Raw genomic sequence first — 13,502 nt, 5'->3', positions numbered from 1 at the left:
CCTGACCTGTTTGATTTCGGAACTTCTAGCACTGAATATCAGAACTCTCATAACTGTCATGGGTACAGGGCCCCTTTGCCTTGATCCAGCTGAGAGGAACAGCCATAGGCTGCCCTGTAGGCCCGTATCACACAAATTACAAAACTGGCAAGGAGAGAAAGTCTCATGCTTGCCTAGGTAGACTGCCTAGGTAGACACGCCCGGCCGGGGGCGTGTGTTGGCGGTGGTGGCGGTGTGGGGCTGGCCAGCTGAAGCAGCTGTGGGCCACGCATGCCAGCTCTGTGGTGCACCCCCCCGCCCCCAGCGCCCCCTCTGGCACCCCCTTCAGTGCCTCAGCGCTTGAGGCGGGGGCCAGACCTGCCTCAATGGGAGCGCCGGTCCTGCTTGGCACACTCTCTCAGTCCTACAGGTGTGAACTGATAAGTAATTAATTCAAGGAGAACTCTGCCATGGAGGCTCTACTATTAACAAGCTGCAAAGTGTTATCTCAAGGACACTAGGAGCTGAGAATGTGAAAGTAGCTTGTTCTCAGGGAGGCCTCTAGCAAGAAAAGTGGGGAGTGTGGAGGAAGGAATTTTCCTAGCAAGAGGCTTGTACAGACAGAAAACCTTTGAACCAAAGTTTCAAGAAGGGTGGCTTCTGTATAAGTTAGAACATGGCATTTTCTTAACAGTGCTTCCCTGTGATGAGCCGCAAAGCACTGTGCCAGTGGTGCCTCCATTGATCTATTCCTAATTCTGGAGATGTGCTCCTGTATTCTTCTGACCTTCACTGTCCTCGGTGTGCTGCCTATGTAAATTAAATGGCAAGTGTATTTGATAATATATATAACACAGTGACCCAGCTGCAATCACCATGCAACTGGGCCTAGCCTTACAGCAGCCACCACTATACAACTGGGCCCAGCCCCAGCCCCCACATAACTCAGCTAAACTTTTCCTGGGAAAAGGCTGCCAGTGTCTGGGAAGGACAGAAAACAGAAGATGGGGGTGGGGGACAGATAAAAGTAGGTTGGCTGGTAGGTGGAAAAGAGAGAGGCTATGGAAAAAGAGAGAGGCTATGGAGGCTTCAAGAGAAGGGAAAGAGGGAAAAGTAGGGGGGGGATATAGAGGAAAGATGCTCCCCTCAGGTCTTTGCAGATCCTCCTGACTGAAAAAGAATAAATATGTACACCCCCCCCCCCAAATTTCAGAGAGATCAACAAAAACTATTTATATAACACATGGTCTACTAAGGATGTCACCAATGTATTTTGCAGAAAGCTATCAGGGCTTCTGGATGGAATAATAAAATTGATGTATGGATTAAATATCTTTCTTCATCCTACTAATATAAAAATGCCTATTAATGCTATTTCTGAAAGGATATCCTCAGTAGATTTTATCACATGGACATGGAAGAGGATGTGTTTGTTCGCTCTCTCTCTCTCTCTCTCTCTCTCTCTCTCTCTCTCTCTCTCTTATAGACAATGAATTAAGATTGGGAGACAGGTCATTAATAGTGCAATCCTAAAAAACATTTTCCTGGGAGTAAGCTTTCTGAGTAGACCTATTTAGGATTGCTCTCTAAAATACATTAATAGTTGAACAAGAACCAAAATGTTTTCTACTTCCGAGGTATATTGGTTAGGCATAATTTTTTAATGGAATTTCAGATCTTATTCTGATAAAAACCATACAGATGCTACCTTTCATGGGGTTTTGTACCATCTAACATTCAACTTTCTATTCCAGAGCGTTTCCTAAAGAATGTTAATCCTCCAGGAGGCACATTGTTCGGCAGATACTTCAATTCCTTCACAATTTTATATAAAATATCTACCTTACAAACCTAACTCATGGGATTGCTCTGAACATTGCTATCTATATGTGATATGAATAGTTTTAAAAAAATTAACATGGGCCATGCCAAACATACTGTTTTTTCAGCATGAACAAAAACAACAACAACAAAACAAACTCAGAGATAGAAATAAATCATTTGCAGACCTTAGTATATTTACCCAGAAGTAAGTTGTACTGAATTCAATGGAACCAACTGTCAAGAAAGTGTGTAGTAAGGAAGACTTAAAATTCCCTGAGTAAATCTCTACTTTGAAAATAACTGATAAAGGTTGACATAGAAAGAGACAAGTCTCCTGCGGCTCTGTTTATTTAATACCCATCATCACAATTGCTTCTGTTACAAGACTTTTACAGTCATTATGTTTGACTAGACTTCTTTTGTCAACGTGCATCATTAAAAACTGTTTTTTGATTAAGACCAATATTTACATGGTTAAGGCTTAGACAATGTTTAATTTGACTCCATCACTTAAATAGCATGATATTATCTACTTCAGAGCAAATGATTCAGCTCTTTTTGCTGTTTTAAGGGCATATTTGGCAATTGTAAAATGTAGTCATTATAGTCGTCTCACATTTCTGCAAGTTGTAACATGGCACCTCACCATAGCTTTCAGCTCATCCAAATGAAAAATCTTAGTGAGAAATGGTGCTCGGAACAGAATTTGCTGGCATGATTGGGGGAAAAAACATTTTAATACGTATATGGTTGTATAGCTAGAATATTTTTTACCCTGCTCTTCCTCCACGGAACTCAAGGTGATATACATTTTCTTCCCTCCCATATTTAATCTGCAAAACAACCCATTGAAGTATGTGATGCTGAGAAAAAATGACTGACCCAAGATCACCCAGTGAGTTTCATGACTACGAGAATGTATTTGAATCCAGGTCTTCTAACAAGCATGCTAACCATTTTCTCACACCAGCTATCTGTGTGCATATGTGTGTGTGAATTTTTGCGTGTGAGTGGAGGGAATATAGATATGTTAGGAACATGTTGATCAGAAGTGAATAGTTACAGTGCAGCAGCTGCCCTCCTGAACAAAACTGACAATGGGGCAACCAGAAGTGAGAGACTGCTGCATAGCAAGGCTTCTGAACTTCGGTGAAAGACAAGTTTCTCAATAGGATAAATCACAGCTGTGGACATGAAGTTGTCATATGCCAAGGGTCCCCGATATAATGCCCCTGGGCAACATGGTGCCTACTGACACCTTTACTGGTGCTCATGTAGTGTTTTTAGAAAGTGAGCAGGGCCAGATAAGGCTTTTGCCAAGCAGAGCTTCCACTGGCCATTGAAAAGTTTATTAGCTGGGCAGATTTTTAAAAATCTGCCACCCACCACAGCACAAAGATCTTAAACAATATATTTGTTTTTAAAGGCACCCTGATAAACAGAGCTTCTGCCTGAAATGCTGAAGAGTTTCTATTAGAGGTATGCATAATCTCACTCCCTGATATTTTGTGGTTGGCTCCTCTTCCAGTGGTTAACATTTTGTGGTTGCACCCACTACCCTGTGTCTGATGCCAAAGGTGCCTGGAAGCTCAAAAAGTTTGGGGGCCCCTACCATATGCTGTCTACTAAGAGTAAAATTACTTCAATCTACGGTTTCTCTGTGTGTGCGTGCATGCATGAGTATGCATCACAGCACTCACTGATACAGAGTACTGGCACATTTTGATCAGCCCTCCTAAGTCCTGAGGGGGGAATTGGTGGGAATCAGTGCAACCTAAGTTATTATGAGTACAGGCACCTTTTCTTTTTACAAAATAAGCACTGCCTCAATCTACCATAGAATGAACTGCTTGGATCTTTCATGGGTGATTATCAGAACACCACCTGATCAGCAACAGCCTGGTCAGGGGCTGTTTTTAACTGAGAAAAAAAACAGAAGGACTAACAACATTGGCATTGCTTATTGACTCATTTCTGCTCAAATCACAAAGGACTCTTGGACATGCAAACACACATACCCTACATGAACAAAAAAAGAGCTTTCTCCATATCATGTTTCTATTTCCTTCATTTATAGCCAGCCTTTCTCTTCAATGGGAAGGCAAAGCAGCTTATATTGTTCTCCTCTATTTTATCCCCATGACAACCCTGTGAGGTAAATTAGTCTGAGATTGTGTGACTGGCCCAAGGTCACACAGTAAGCTGCCAAACATGGGTCTCTCAGATCTTAGTCTGACACTCTAATCACTACACTATACGACACTAGCTCATAATGATAAGGTTCATGTGGTTCAGCCATTTACTGTAAGATACAAGCAATGTTCCCTTTCAACTCCTAGTGGCATTGAGTTAATAGTAACAGAGCCAGTATTGTTTGCCTTATCTGCCAGTCCTGTTTGCTGCAGATGCATAAGATCCTTGTTGGTTTGGCTCAGGTGGGAGAAAGAGTTAAGGTGCACCGCAGGGGATCAGGGGCTATGTTGGGGGCTAGATGGGAAGTGCCTGGAGCCTCCAATTTCTACATATGAAGTAATACCAAGTCAGACCATGGGTCAATCTTGCTCACTGTTGCATATGGCAGCAGTTCTCCAGGACGTCAGACAGAGTTGAGACTTTGCCAGCACCTTCTCCTGATATACTTTAGCTGCAGATACTGGTGACTGAGAACTTCTCCACACAAAGCCCTACCACTGAACCATATAAGAGATATCTGCCACGTATTAAGACTGCCAATTTTAACATATGTACAACTTGTACAGTTAATTGAATTGGGAAGAATGTTTTAAAATGACTATAGAATATTAATGAAAATCCTATGTAGTTTGTTTTTTTCCACATTCAGCATATTTCTCAGGTTGCTTGTCTGAACCCCTACCCACTTTGATATATGATCATTGAGGATGTACTGGAATTAACATTTAAAAATTGATTCAGCATTTTATTTAAATTACAATGTATGTTTCAGTATCAGAGCATGTAACATACATTGTCATATGGTCCATTGTCATATGGTGTACATGTGTGTGTGTGCATCCTTTTTCAAGTTCTACTAGACAAATGGTTGTTTCCAACAAATAAACTGATCCTGATCTTGGACACTGAAAAATCAATGGCAACATTCTCAAGGACTCCATCTGGAATAAACCTGCCTCCTAATGTAAAGGGGCCTCATCAGAACAGAAACATGTCATCGGAGATTCTTTACTAATGCTAAGGGCTTTGAGCCAGACCCCAAAGAAGCCTAGACCTCCTCCTTTTATTGTTCAAGGACAATTTACCACAGAGAAGTCTCATTCTTCACAACCACAGCCAACATATATTTGAATTTAGATCACTGACCAAATACAGCACATTGTGTTTTTCCTCCTGTTGATCACATTGGGTATTTTTGTCTCTTTTCATCCATGTGTTGCTTGGGATAATACTTCTAGTGTGTCAAGAGGTCTGGGGGCCCTAATTCATACATACTTTCTTACAACTTGACTGAGTCATTCACAAACTCTTCATCTCAGAGTCTTTCTACACAAGACATCTTACATGGGGACACTCAAGTGACTTACTTTCTGTGTGGTCTTATATTCAAGTGTACTCTGTCTCCCTAGCAGTGCATGTGTATCCACAATGGGAGAACAAGTGTAAGATCTTTCACTTGAGCATCCCTGTGTAAGATGTCTTGTGTAGAGAGACTCTCACTTAGCCACCATTCTGTTTGTCAAGGACTACAGTTCCTTTTCAGCCTCGGTTTCAATTTCCTTCGCTAGTGGAAATAATAGCATGCAATATACTGACTTTGATTCAGAGCTGTGTCATGCAAGCAATGTTTTCTCAGCAATTTATCAACAGTGTGGTTTTGATGAACAGGCAAAAAGGAGATAAAGGATGTCACTATAAGGAAATAATCTTGCTTAGCCATGTTGCAACATTTACCATTGTGGCAGCTCACATTGGTAAGGGATTAAGGCAATGAGGATCCTGGTTGAGAAGCACGGCGCTGCGGAGTGCAGCAAGGACATACTTCAGGGAGTGGCCACTGCAGGAAGGGCAGAGGGATGGGGAAGGAGAAGCACTGGGATGCCGTGGAGGGGGCAGGGTCGAGGCAGAGTGGCGGAAGGTTCAAAACAGAGGCTGGGAGGCAGAAAGAGGTGGGTGGTAGCGAGGAGAGAGGGAGATAGCAAGGTGCATCATGCAAGAGGAAAAGCAGACAAATGGGGGAGGAAAGAGGCTCCAGCGAGGGCTGGGAGCTGGCACCCAGCCAGCAGAGGCTTGCTTCCCCCAGCGGAGAGCCAGAGGGCAGGGTGAACTCAGAATCTCCAGGCTAGACAGGGAGCAAGTAGCTTTGCCACCCAGTGGATCAAGAGGGCCCAGGTGATCCCCACCACCCCTTCCCCTCACAGACAGTATACAAGAGAACTCTTTTCTCACAGAGCACGGCCAATTTGGTGAAGGGGACACACCCAGGGGAGGCTGGTGGTGAGCAATCAGAGACACTGACAGCACAAGTCAGAGCATCCTGCTTCTGAGACCTGGGGACTGTCATCAGAAGAGTGGTGGCCCATATGGGGATCTGACCAGGGGCTGGGAAGTCATGCCCAAAGAGAGGAAAGACAGGATGACAACCCCAGGGTCGAAGACACCTGCAGCAGCTGTGGCAGCATTGGACTTAACACAGTTTTGGGGAGTGGCTGGCTAATGCTCAGAGGGAGTTGATTCAGTGGATCATGGACCAGCAGTGGGATGCCCAAGACTGTTAGATGCAGGATGTGGCTCGAGTCATAGCTTCAGGGTGTCCCACGGGTGCTCCAACAGATGGGATGGGAGGCAGAGGGATGTTCCGCTTATCTAAGATGTCCCCCCTCCAATGATGTGGAAGCTTATCTTGAGGCATTTGAGAGGATGGCCACAGTGGCAATCTGGCCAAAGGCCCAGTGGGCTGCAGTGCTGGGCCCATCCTTAACTGGGCCATCCTTACTGACTTATCAGGCACTGAATGCGAGAGGTGCGAGCGACTATGACAAGGTGAAGACGGCAATCTTTCAGAAGCTGCATGTGATGCCGGTTAGACCTATCACCAATGATTCCAGGCCTACAAGAGGGCCAAGAATGAGGGCCCTTTTGAGAAAGCCTATGCCTTGAGGGAGCTGGCCTGGAAATGGCTGACTACGGTGGGACCCCAGGCTGAGGCTGTGGTAGAGAAGGTGGTGATGGAACAGCTCCTACAGGTGATGCCCCTGCCGTGCCATATCTGGGCAATGCGACAGAGACGGGAGTCACTTGAAGAGCTGGCCCAAGCATTGGATGACTACTGGGCAGCAGAGCAGGCCACTGGGGGAAGTGAGGGGGAGACCCTGGCACAGAGCACAGAAGGAACCAGCCACTGGGACTCAGGGATGGTCTCCCAGGGGGTGAGCAAAGAGGGGTCACCAATGAGTTATGAGAGCCCCGGCCCCTCCTCAGGGCACCATGGGCCAACCCAATGCCAGAAAGGGCAGGTTTGGCCCTGCCCCAATTGGGGGTGGCCCGGCATCAAGACCCTGCAAGCATGGAAAAAAGAACAGGTGTTCCAGCACCTGGTAGACCGGCTGCTCAGCTCCTGCCAGGAGTTTGTGGCTGCCTACATAGATGATGTGGTGGTGTATAGCCACTTGTGGGAGAAGCATTTGCAGTACTTGGAGATGGTGTTTGGAATCATTGCCCAAGTGTGGCTGCACTTGAATACAAAGAAATGCCAGCTGGCTCGACATTCCCTGCAGTACTTGGGGCACCTTATCAGAGGGGGGAGGTCCAGCCCATTCACAGCAAGGTGAAGGCCCTCCAAGACCTCCCCCAGCCAGAAAAAAGAAACAAATCCGCCAGCTCTTGGGATTGGCTGGTTACTACAGCCACTTTGTGCCCTGTTTCACCACCTTGGCAGCCCCACTATCTGACCTCCTAAAAAGGGGGGTCACAGAACCTGTCCCATGGGACTCAACACACCAGAAGGCCCTGGACCAGATTGTAAGGGTCTTAACACATCCCTAAGTGCTAAGAGCCCCAGACTTCTCTTGGCCTTTCCCAGTCTACACCGTTGCCTCCAGGATTGGTATAGGGGCAGTCCTAGCCCAGACGCAGGAGGGTCAGGAGCACCCCATACTTTTCCTAAGCAGGGAATTATTCCCCAGAGAAAAAAAGTTTTCCACCCTAGAGAAAGAGGCATTGGCGGTGAAGTGGGCAGTCATGTCCCTGCGGTATTATTTACTTTGCAATCCCTTTACCCTAGTGACTGACCACACTGCACGACGCTGGATGAAGGATTGGGGCCATCAGAATGAGAGGTTTCAGCATTGGATGCTATCCCTGCAACCTTACACCTTTGCTATACAGCACCAGGGAGGTCACATGCACTCTAATGCAGATTTTCTGTCTCGATGGCACCCACAATCACGGGAGAGCACGACCACTTTTAGGGGAGAGGTGTGTGGCAAATCACCTTGGCAAGGGATTCAGTGAATGAGGATCCTGGTTGGAAATCACAGTGCTGCAGAGTGCAGCAGGGACAGACTTCAGGGAGTGGCCACCGCAGGAAGGGCAGAGGGATGGGGGAGGAGAAGCACCGGGATGCCGTGGAGGGGGCGGAGTCAAGGCAGAGTGGCAGAAGGTTCAAAATGGAGGCTGGGAGGCAGAAAGAAGTGGATGGTAGCAAGGAGAGAGGGAGATAGCAAGGTGCATCGTGCAAGAGGAAAAGCAGACAAGCGGAGGAAGAAAGAGGCAAGAGGCTCCAGCGAGCGCTGGGAGCTGGCACCCAGCCAGCAGAGGCTTGCCTCCCCCAGTGGAGAGCCAAAGGGCAGGGTGAGCTCAGAACCTCCAGGCTAGACAGGGAGCCAGCAGCTTCGCCAGCCAGTGGATTAAGAGGGCCCAGGGAATCCCCACCACCCCTTCCCCTTACAGACGGCATACATGAGAACTCTTTTCTCACGGAGCACGGCCAATTTGGTGAAGAGAACACACCCAGATGAGGCCGGTGGTGAGCAATCAGAGACACTGACAGCGCAAGTCAGAGCATCCTGCTTCTGAGACCTGGGGAATATCATCACCATATTATTAGGCTCTACTTCTGAGCAGCGTTATGATTAGGAATGGCACATGCTTCTCCAGATCTGGCAACAACAACAAAAATGTTTCAACGAAGCCTAATTGTTATCTTTGGTAATGAAGGAATTAAAAATTTGGGAAGTTTGTTCATGGAAAAAGAAAAATAATGAGAAACAGGAGATTATTTGAAGTCAGAAATATTAAACTCCTAATTTTGTACAAGTACCAAGAGAAGTTGCCAAAAATATAAATATCATTGCAGACAAACATAATGCTGGGATAGAATAGCATTTCACATTTGGGATGACTGAAGGTTAGCACTGATGACATATTTTTTCAACATATAAGGCTTTTTAATATTCCTTCTACAGTCAACATGAAGATCAACACCAGCCAGTGCAATACATATTCACTGAAGAATAATGAAAGGGTCCAAATCATTGTGTTCCATGGATTCGAAGCTTTAGGGAAACTGCTATAATTTTAGCTGAAAGCTCTGGATGATATCAAATAGCAAAACAACCACTGGAAAAACTACTGGCAGAAATATTGATGCATCCTATAAAATAAATCAAAACTATGTTAAGAAGAGCTTGGCTGTTTATTAAAAACATTTTCTACCATTATTTACTTTCATAGTTTTTCAGCTCAGTCATCAAAGCGCAGACTGGGTCAGGGTAAATGCTCATGAAACTGGGTTAGATAAATGCACAGACACAGAGATCATCACACACAAACAAGACTACACATCTGACACCTAATGGAAGGTTTGTGGGAATAAGACCTTGGAAAGAAGTTTTCAGTTGTGAAACAGTGTGCAGCTATGGAATCTATTTACCCTCAGAGGATAATGATTAATCCCCATCAACGAATAAAGTATAAAATTACAGTCTATTGCAAGGTTTATTGTACATATCAACTCCCTTTCTTTACTACAATATCCTCTACTTTTATAACTAGAATCATAGAATCATAGAGTTGGAAATGTTCTCCAAGGTCATCTAGTCCAACCCCCTGCACAATGCAGGAAATTCACAATTACCTCCCTCCCACACCCCAGAGACCCTTGATCCATGGCAGAACATAGCAAAAACCTGCAGAATCCCTGGCCAAACTGGCCTGAGAAAAATTGCTTCCTGACCCCAGAGTGGCAATCTGCATTACCCTGAGCATTGAAAGAAAGGGCCACAAGAACTAAGCACTGATGTAACCCTGATGTAACTAGAGGTGTAAACTGAAGAAATTTCCAATTCAGTTTCAGATCTGGGATTCCGAACAAACTCCATTCCATCATTGGTTTGTTCCAGGTGGGCTGGTGCTGGTCTAGATATAATCCATTTGGGTTTTCGTTATCTTGCATTTCAGACTGTTGTGGATGCATAAGGCTGCTTGTGCACGTGCACACACTGTTCTTTTCAAGGGGGGTTGGGGAAAGGAAGCTCTTGGACAGCTGTTGCACTTAACAGTCTTCCCTCAAAATCATCAACCCACTGAGTTTGAGCACACACACAACAATGGGGTTCAGCATTTACGGATCCTGAAGAATGCTTGGGAAAAGGCATCAAGGTGAGAGTTGGATGGACATGCATGCACACACTTCTTTTCAGGGGAGTGGGGAGTGAGGCTTAATTTGTGCTTAACCAAAACCTGCAAATTTGTTACCAACTTCAGTCCCCCTCCTAGTCCAAAAAACCAGTGCAACACAGCATTTGTTAAAAATTCCTGCTTTATGATAATGCCAATAAATCACTGCACCTGCTGCCTTTTAATTCACTGTTTTCATGCACTTTGTATTTTTTTTCCCATAATGAGGGATGAATCCTTCCTCTTGATGCTGAAGAGGAGCCAACAGCCAGATACAAGTGGATCTAACCAAGCTCCATCCTCTGCTCATACATAATGGCTGGGATTTTTTAGAGGAGATTATTCATACACAAAAATTATAATCTTTTCGCAGTTTAAAACAAGATGTATTTCCAGTTTAAGTGCTACTTTTGCACTTGCACAGTCAGCAGAATTCATCATTTCTCACACTAGCAATCTAGCTGCTTTTGATGCATAACATACTTGATTGCTTTTTGCTTGGCTTGGTATCTCTACACTAACTCTTATTAGGCCTCCTCCATGTTTGCGTGTTTTTTGTGTGTTTATATTATGTTTTGTTTTAAATATTATATGTACTTTAACTGCTTTTCAATGTTTGAAATGGTTTAATTGGGTGAAAAGATGGCAGAGAAATGTTTAAATAAAATAAATAACTTCTTTATTGACTCAAGAAACTGCCACAGTGCAAGTTATTCTTTCTTGAGTTATACAGCTATTTGAATTGCTTTCATCCCCTTGCCATTTCCCAGGAAACTCCTTCTTAGGATCAGGCTCCTACTATTCTACCATGTGAAAATGGCTGCAAGGAAATAACAGCAACTGAGCTGTGGTAACAAGTAGAGAACTGCATTACGAACCTCAAAAACCCACGAAAATGGCGATCGCGATATCGTGACCTGGCGGATCATGATCGGCCATGGCCAACGAACCAGCGGTCGGGAGAGGCCTGGTTCGTTGCGTTCGAGCGCGGTTCGGGAAGGCAGACACTCAGGAGCCAGCAATCTATTCCCCTGGCAACAGAGCCAGGGGAATGCCTGAGCTCTGTCTGCCCTCCTTCTGTCGCCCTGGAAACCCGAATGGAAGCCCAGCTTTCCTTGATCAGCAGGGCTTCCTTCCAACCACGGAGCTGCAAAGCAGTTACAAGTTGGGAGAAGACACCCAGGGGAGGGAGGGGGAAGAGGGTGTTCTGTAGCCATGGGCACTCCAATCTCATCCCTGCAAACCCTGACAGGCAGCTCTGACGGCCAAACACAGACCTCCTGTGTTGCTGAATGGGACCCATGCTTATAAATAGCCATGGGCTCCCAGGCTGGGTTTCACTTTCTGCGAGCAGTGGAGTGGGACAGAGCTCTTGCTTGCCACTTGATAGCCTTTGAGGAGAGAGACTGAGAATACAACTGAGCTTGGCTTTGGTGGATAGGGATCTATCTCCTCTGGTCCAGGGCTGCTGCCTGGCTCTGGGGCCAAGCTCAGTGGGCACCTCGGCTGAGGGCTCACATTGATTATTAATCAGTGCCTGATCTGTTCAGGTCTGTGGGAGTGGTGGGCTAGGGCTCTAGTCCCTCCCTCCCTCTGGTGCCAGGGCTGCTGCCAGGCCCTGGGGCCAAGCTTGGTGGGTACCTCAGCTGAGGGCTCACATTATTATTAATCAGTGCCTGATCTGTTCAGGTCTGTGGGAGTGGTGGGCTGGGGCTCTATTCCCTCCCTCCCTCCCTCTGGTGCCAGGGCAGCTGCCAGGCCCTGTTGCCAAGCTCGGTGGGCATCTCGGCTGAGGGCTCACATTATTATTAATCAGTGCCTGATCTGGTCAGGTCTGTGGGAGTGGTGGGCTAGGGCTCTAGTCCCTCCCTCCCTCTGGTGCCAGGGCTGCTGCCAGGCCCTGGAGCCAAGCTCAGTGGGCACCACGGCTGAGGGCACACAGAGTCATCTCCTTTCCTGTCCTCCTTAATTCTAGTTTGGTGGCACAATGAGTCTTCCTCTTGTCTTGGCTGCCAAGGGTGGTTGTAGGGTGAAGTGCAATGGCAGTCCTCCTGGTTCAGTTGTGGAAAGCAGTTTTGGGTGTGGCTCGGGGGAGCAGGGAGTCCTCCTGCTTCCCCCAATTCACCTATGTGGCCTGTGGAGGCCCAAGAGGTCTTTGCGCAGGGGGGAGAGAATCTCTCTCAACATTTTGAGGAGGGGTGGGTGGGCGATGGATCCCTGGAGGAATGGCATGTTTGTTATGAAAGATCCCTCCCGTCCCCATCCCAAACTCTCGGTGGTGTCCCCTCCTGCAGTCCACCCCTCACCCCATCGTCCGTGTCCAGCCCCGCAGCGCAGCCTGTAACCTTTCATCCTCTTTCCCCTGGGACAGTTAGCGGTCGGCGTTACAATGCCTCCATATGGAGGCACTTTCGGGGCCTTCCTGATGACCCCTGTGTGGTGTGGTGCCATGCCTGTGATGTCCTGGTGCGCAGGGGCAAAAACCTGAAACACCTGTCTTCGACGGCCCTGACTTGCCACCTGAAGAGGCACCACCCGAGCCTGTCTCCCTCCTCACCCAGTGAAATATCCATTGGGGGGAGAAAGGGGGCCACCTGATCTTCTGTGCGGGGGTCAGTGGGAGGATCATTGCCCTGAGGGTGATGCTGGTGAGAGCAGAGTGCTCTGGCAGGCCGCGCTGGCAGAGGATGTCCCCTTGGGGTCTGGGACAGCTCCACTTACAACCTTGAGGCTGATGGCTCAGGAAGCGGCTGCTGCCACATTGTTCCTCAATGGGACACTCAGATGAGGATCTGCGGTGGCTGGGGGATCAGGCCCCCAATTCGAATGACACGTCCTCTCCCTCCAACGCTAGGAATACCAGCATGCTCCTCTTTGGCCTGGCAGTAGCAGGGGGATCTTCCCACTTACCCCCCACATGACAGGTCCTCTCCCTACCATCCTTTCCGGCAAGGCAGGAAGGTGGGTGATGCTGCTGATGGAAGCCTCCTTTGGGCACTTGTGCAGTAGCTCAGGAACTGTTGCACATATAGTTCAGCCTTACAGTG

Source organism: Eublepharis macularius, chromosome 5, assembly GCF_028583425.1.
Source record: "Eublepharis macularius isolate TG4126 chromosome 5, MPM_Emac_v1.0, whole genome shotgun sequence".
Classification (NCBI taxonomy): Eukaryota; Metazoa; Chordata; class Lepidosauria; order Squamata; family Eublepharidae; genus Eublepharis; species Eublepharis macularius.
This window is presented reverse-complemented; position numbering follows the sequence as displayed.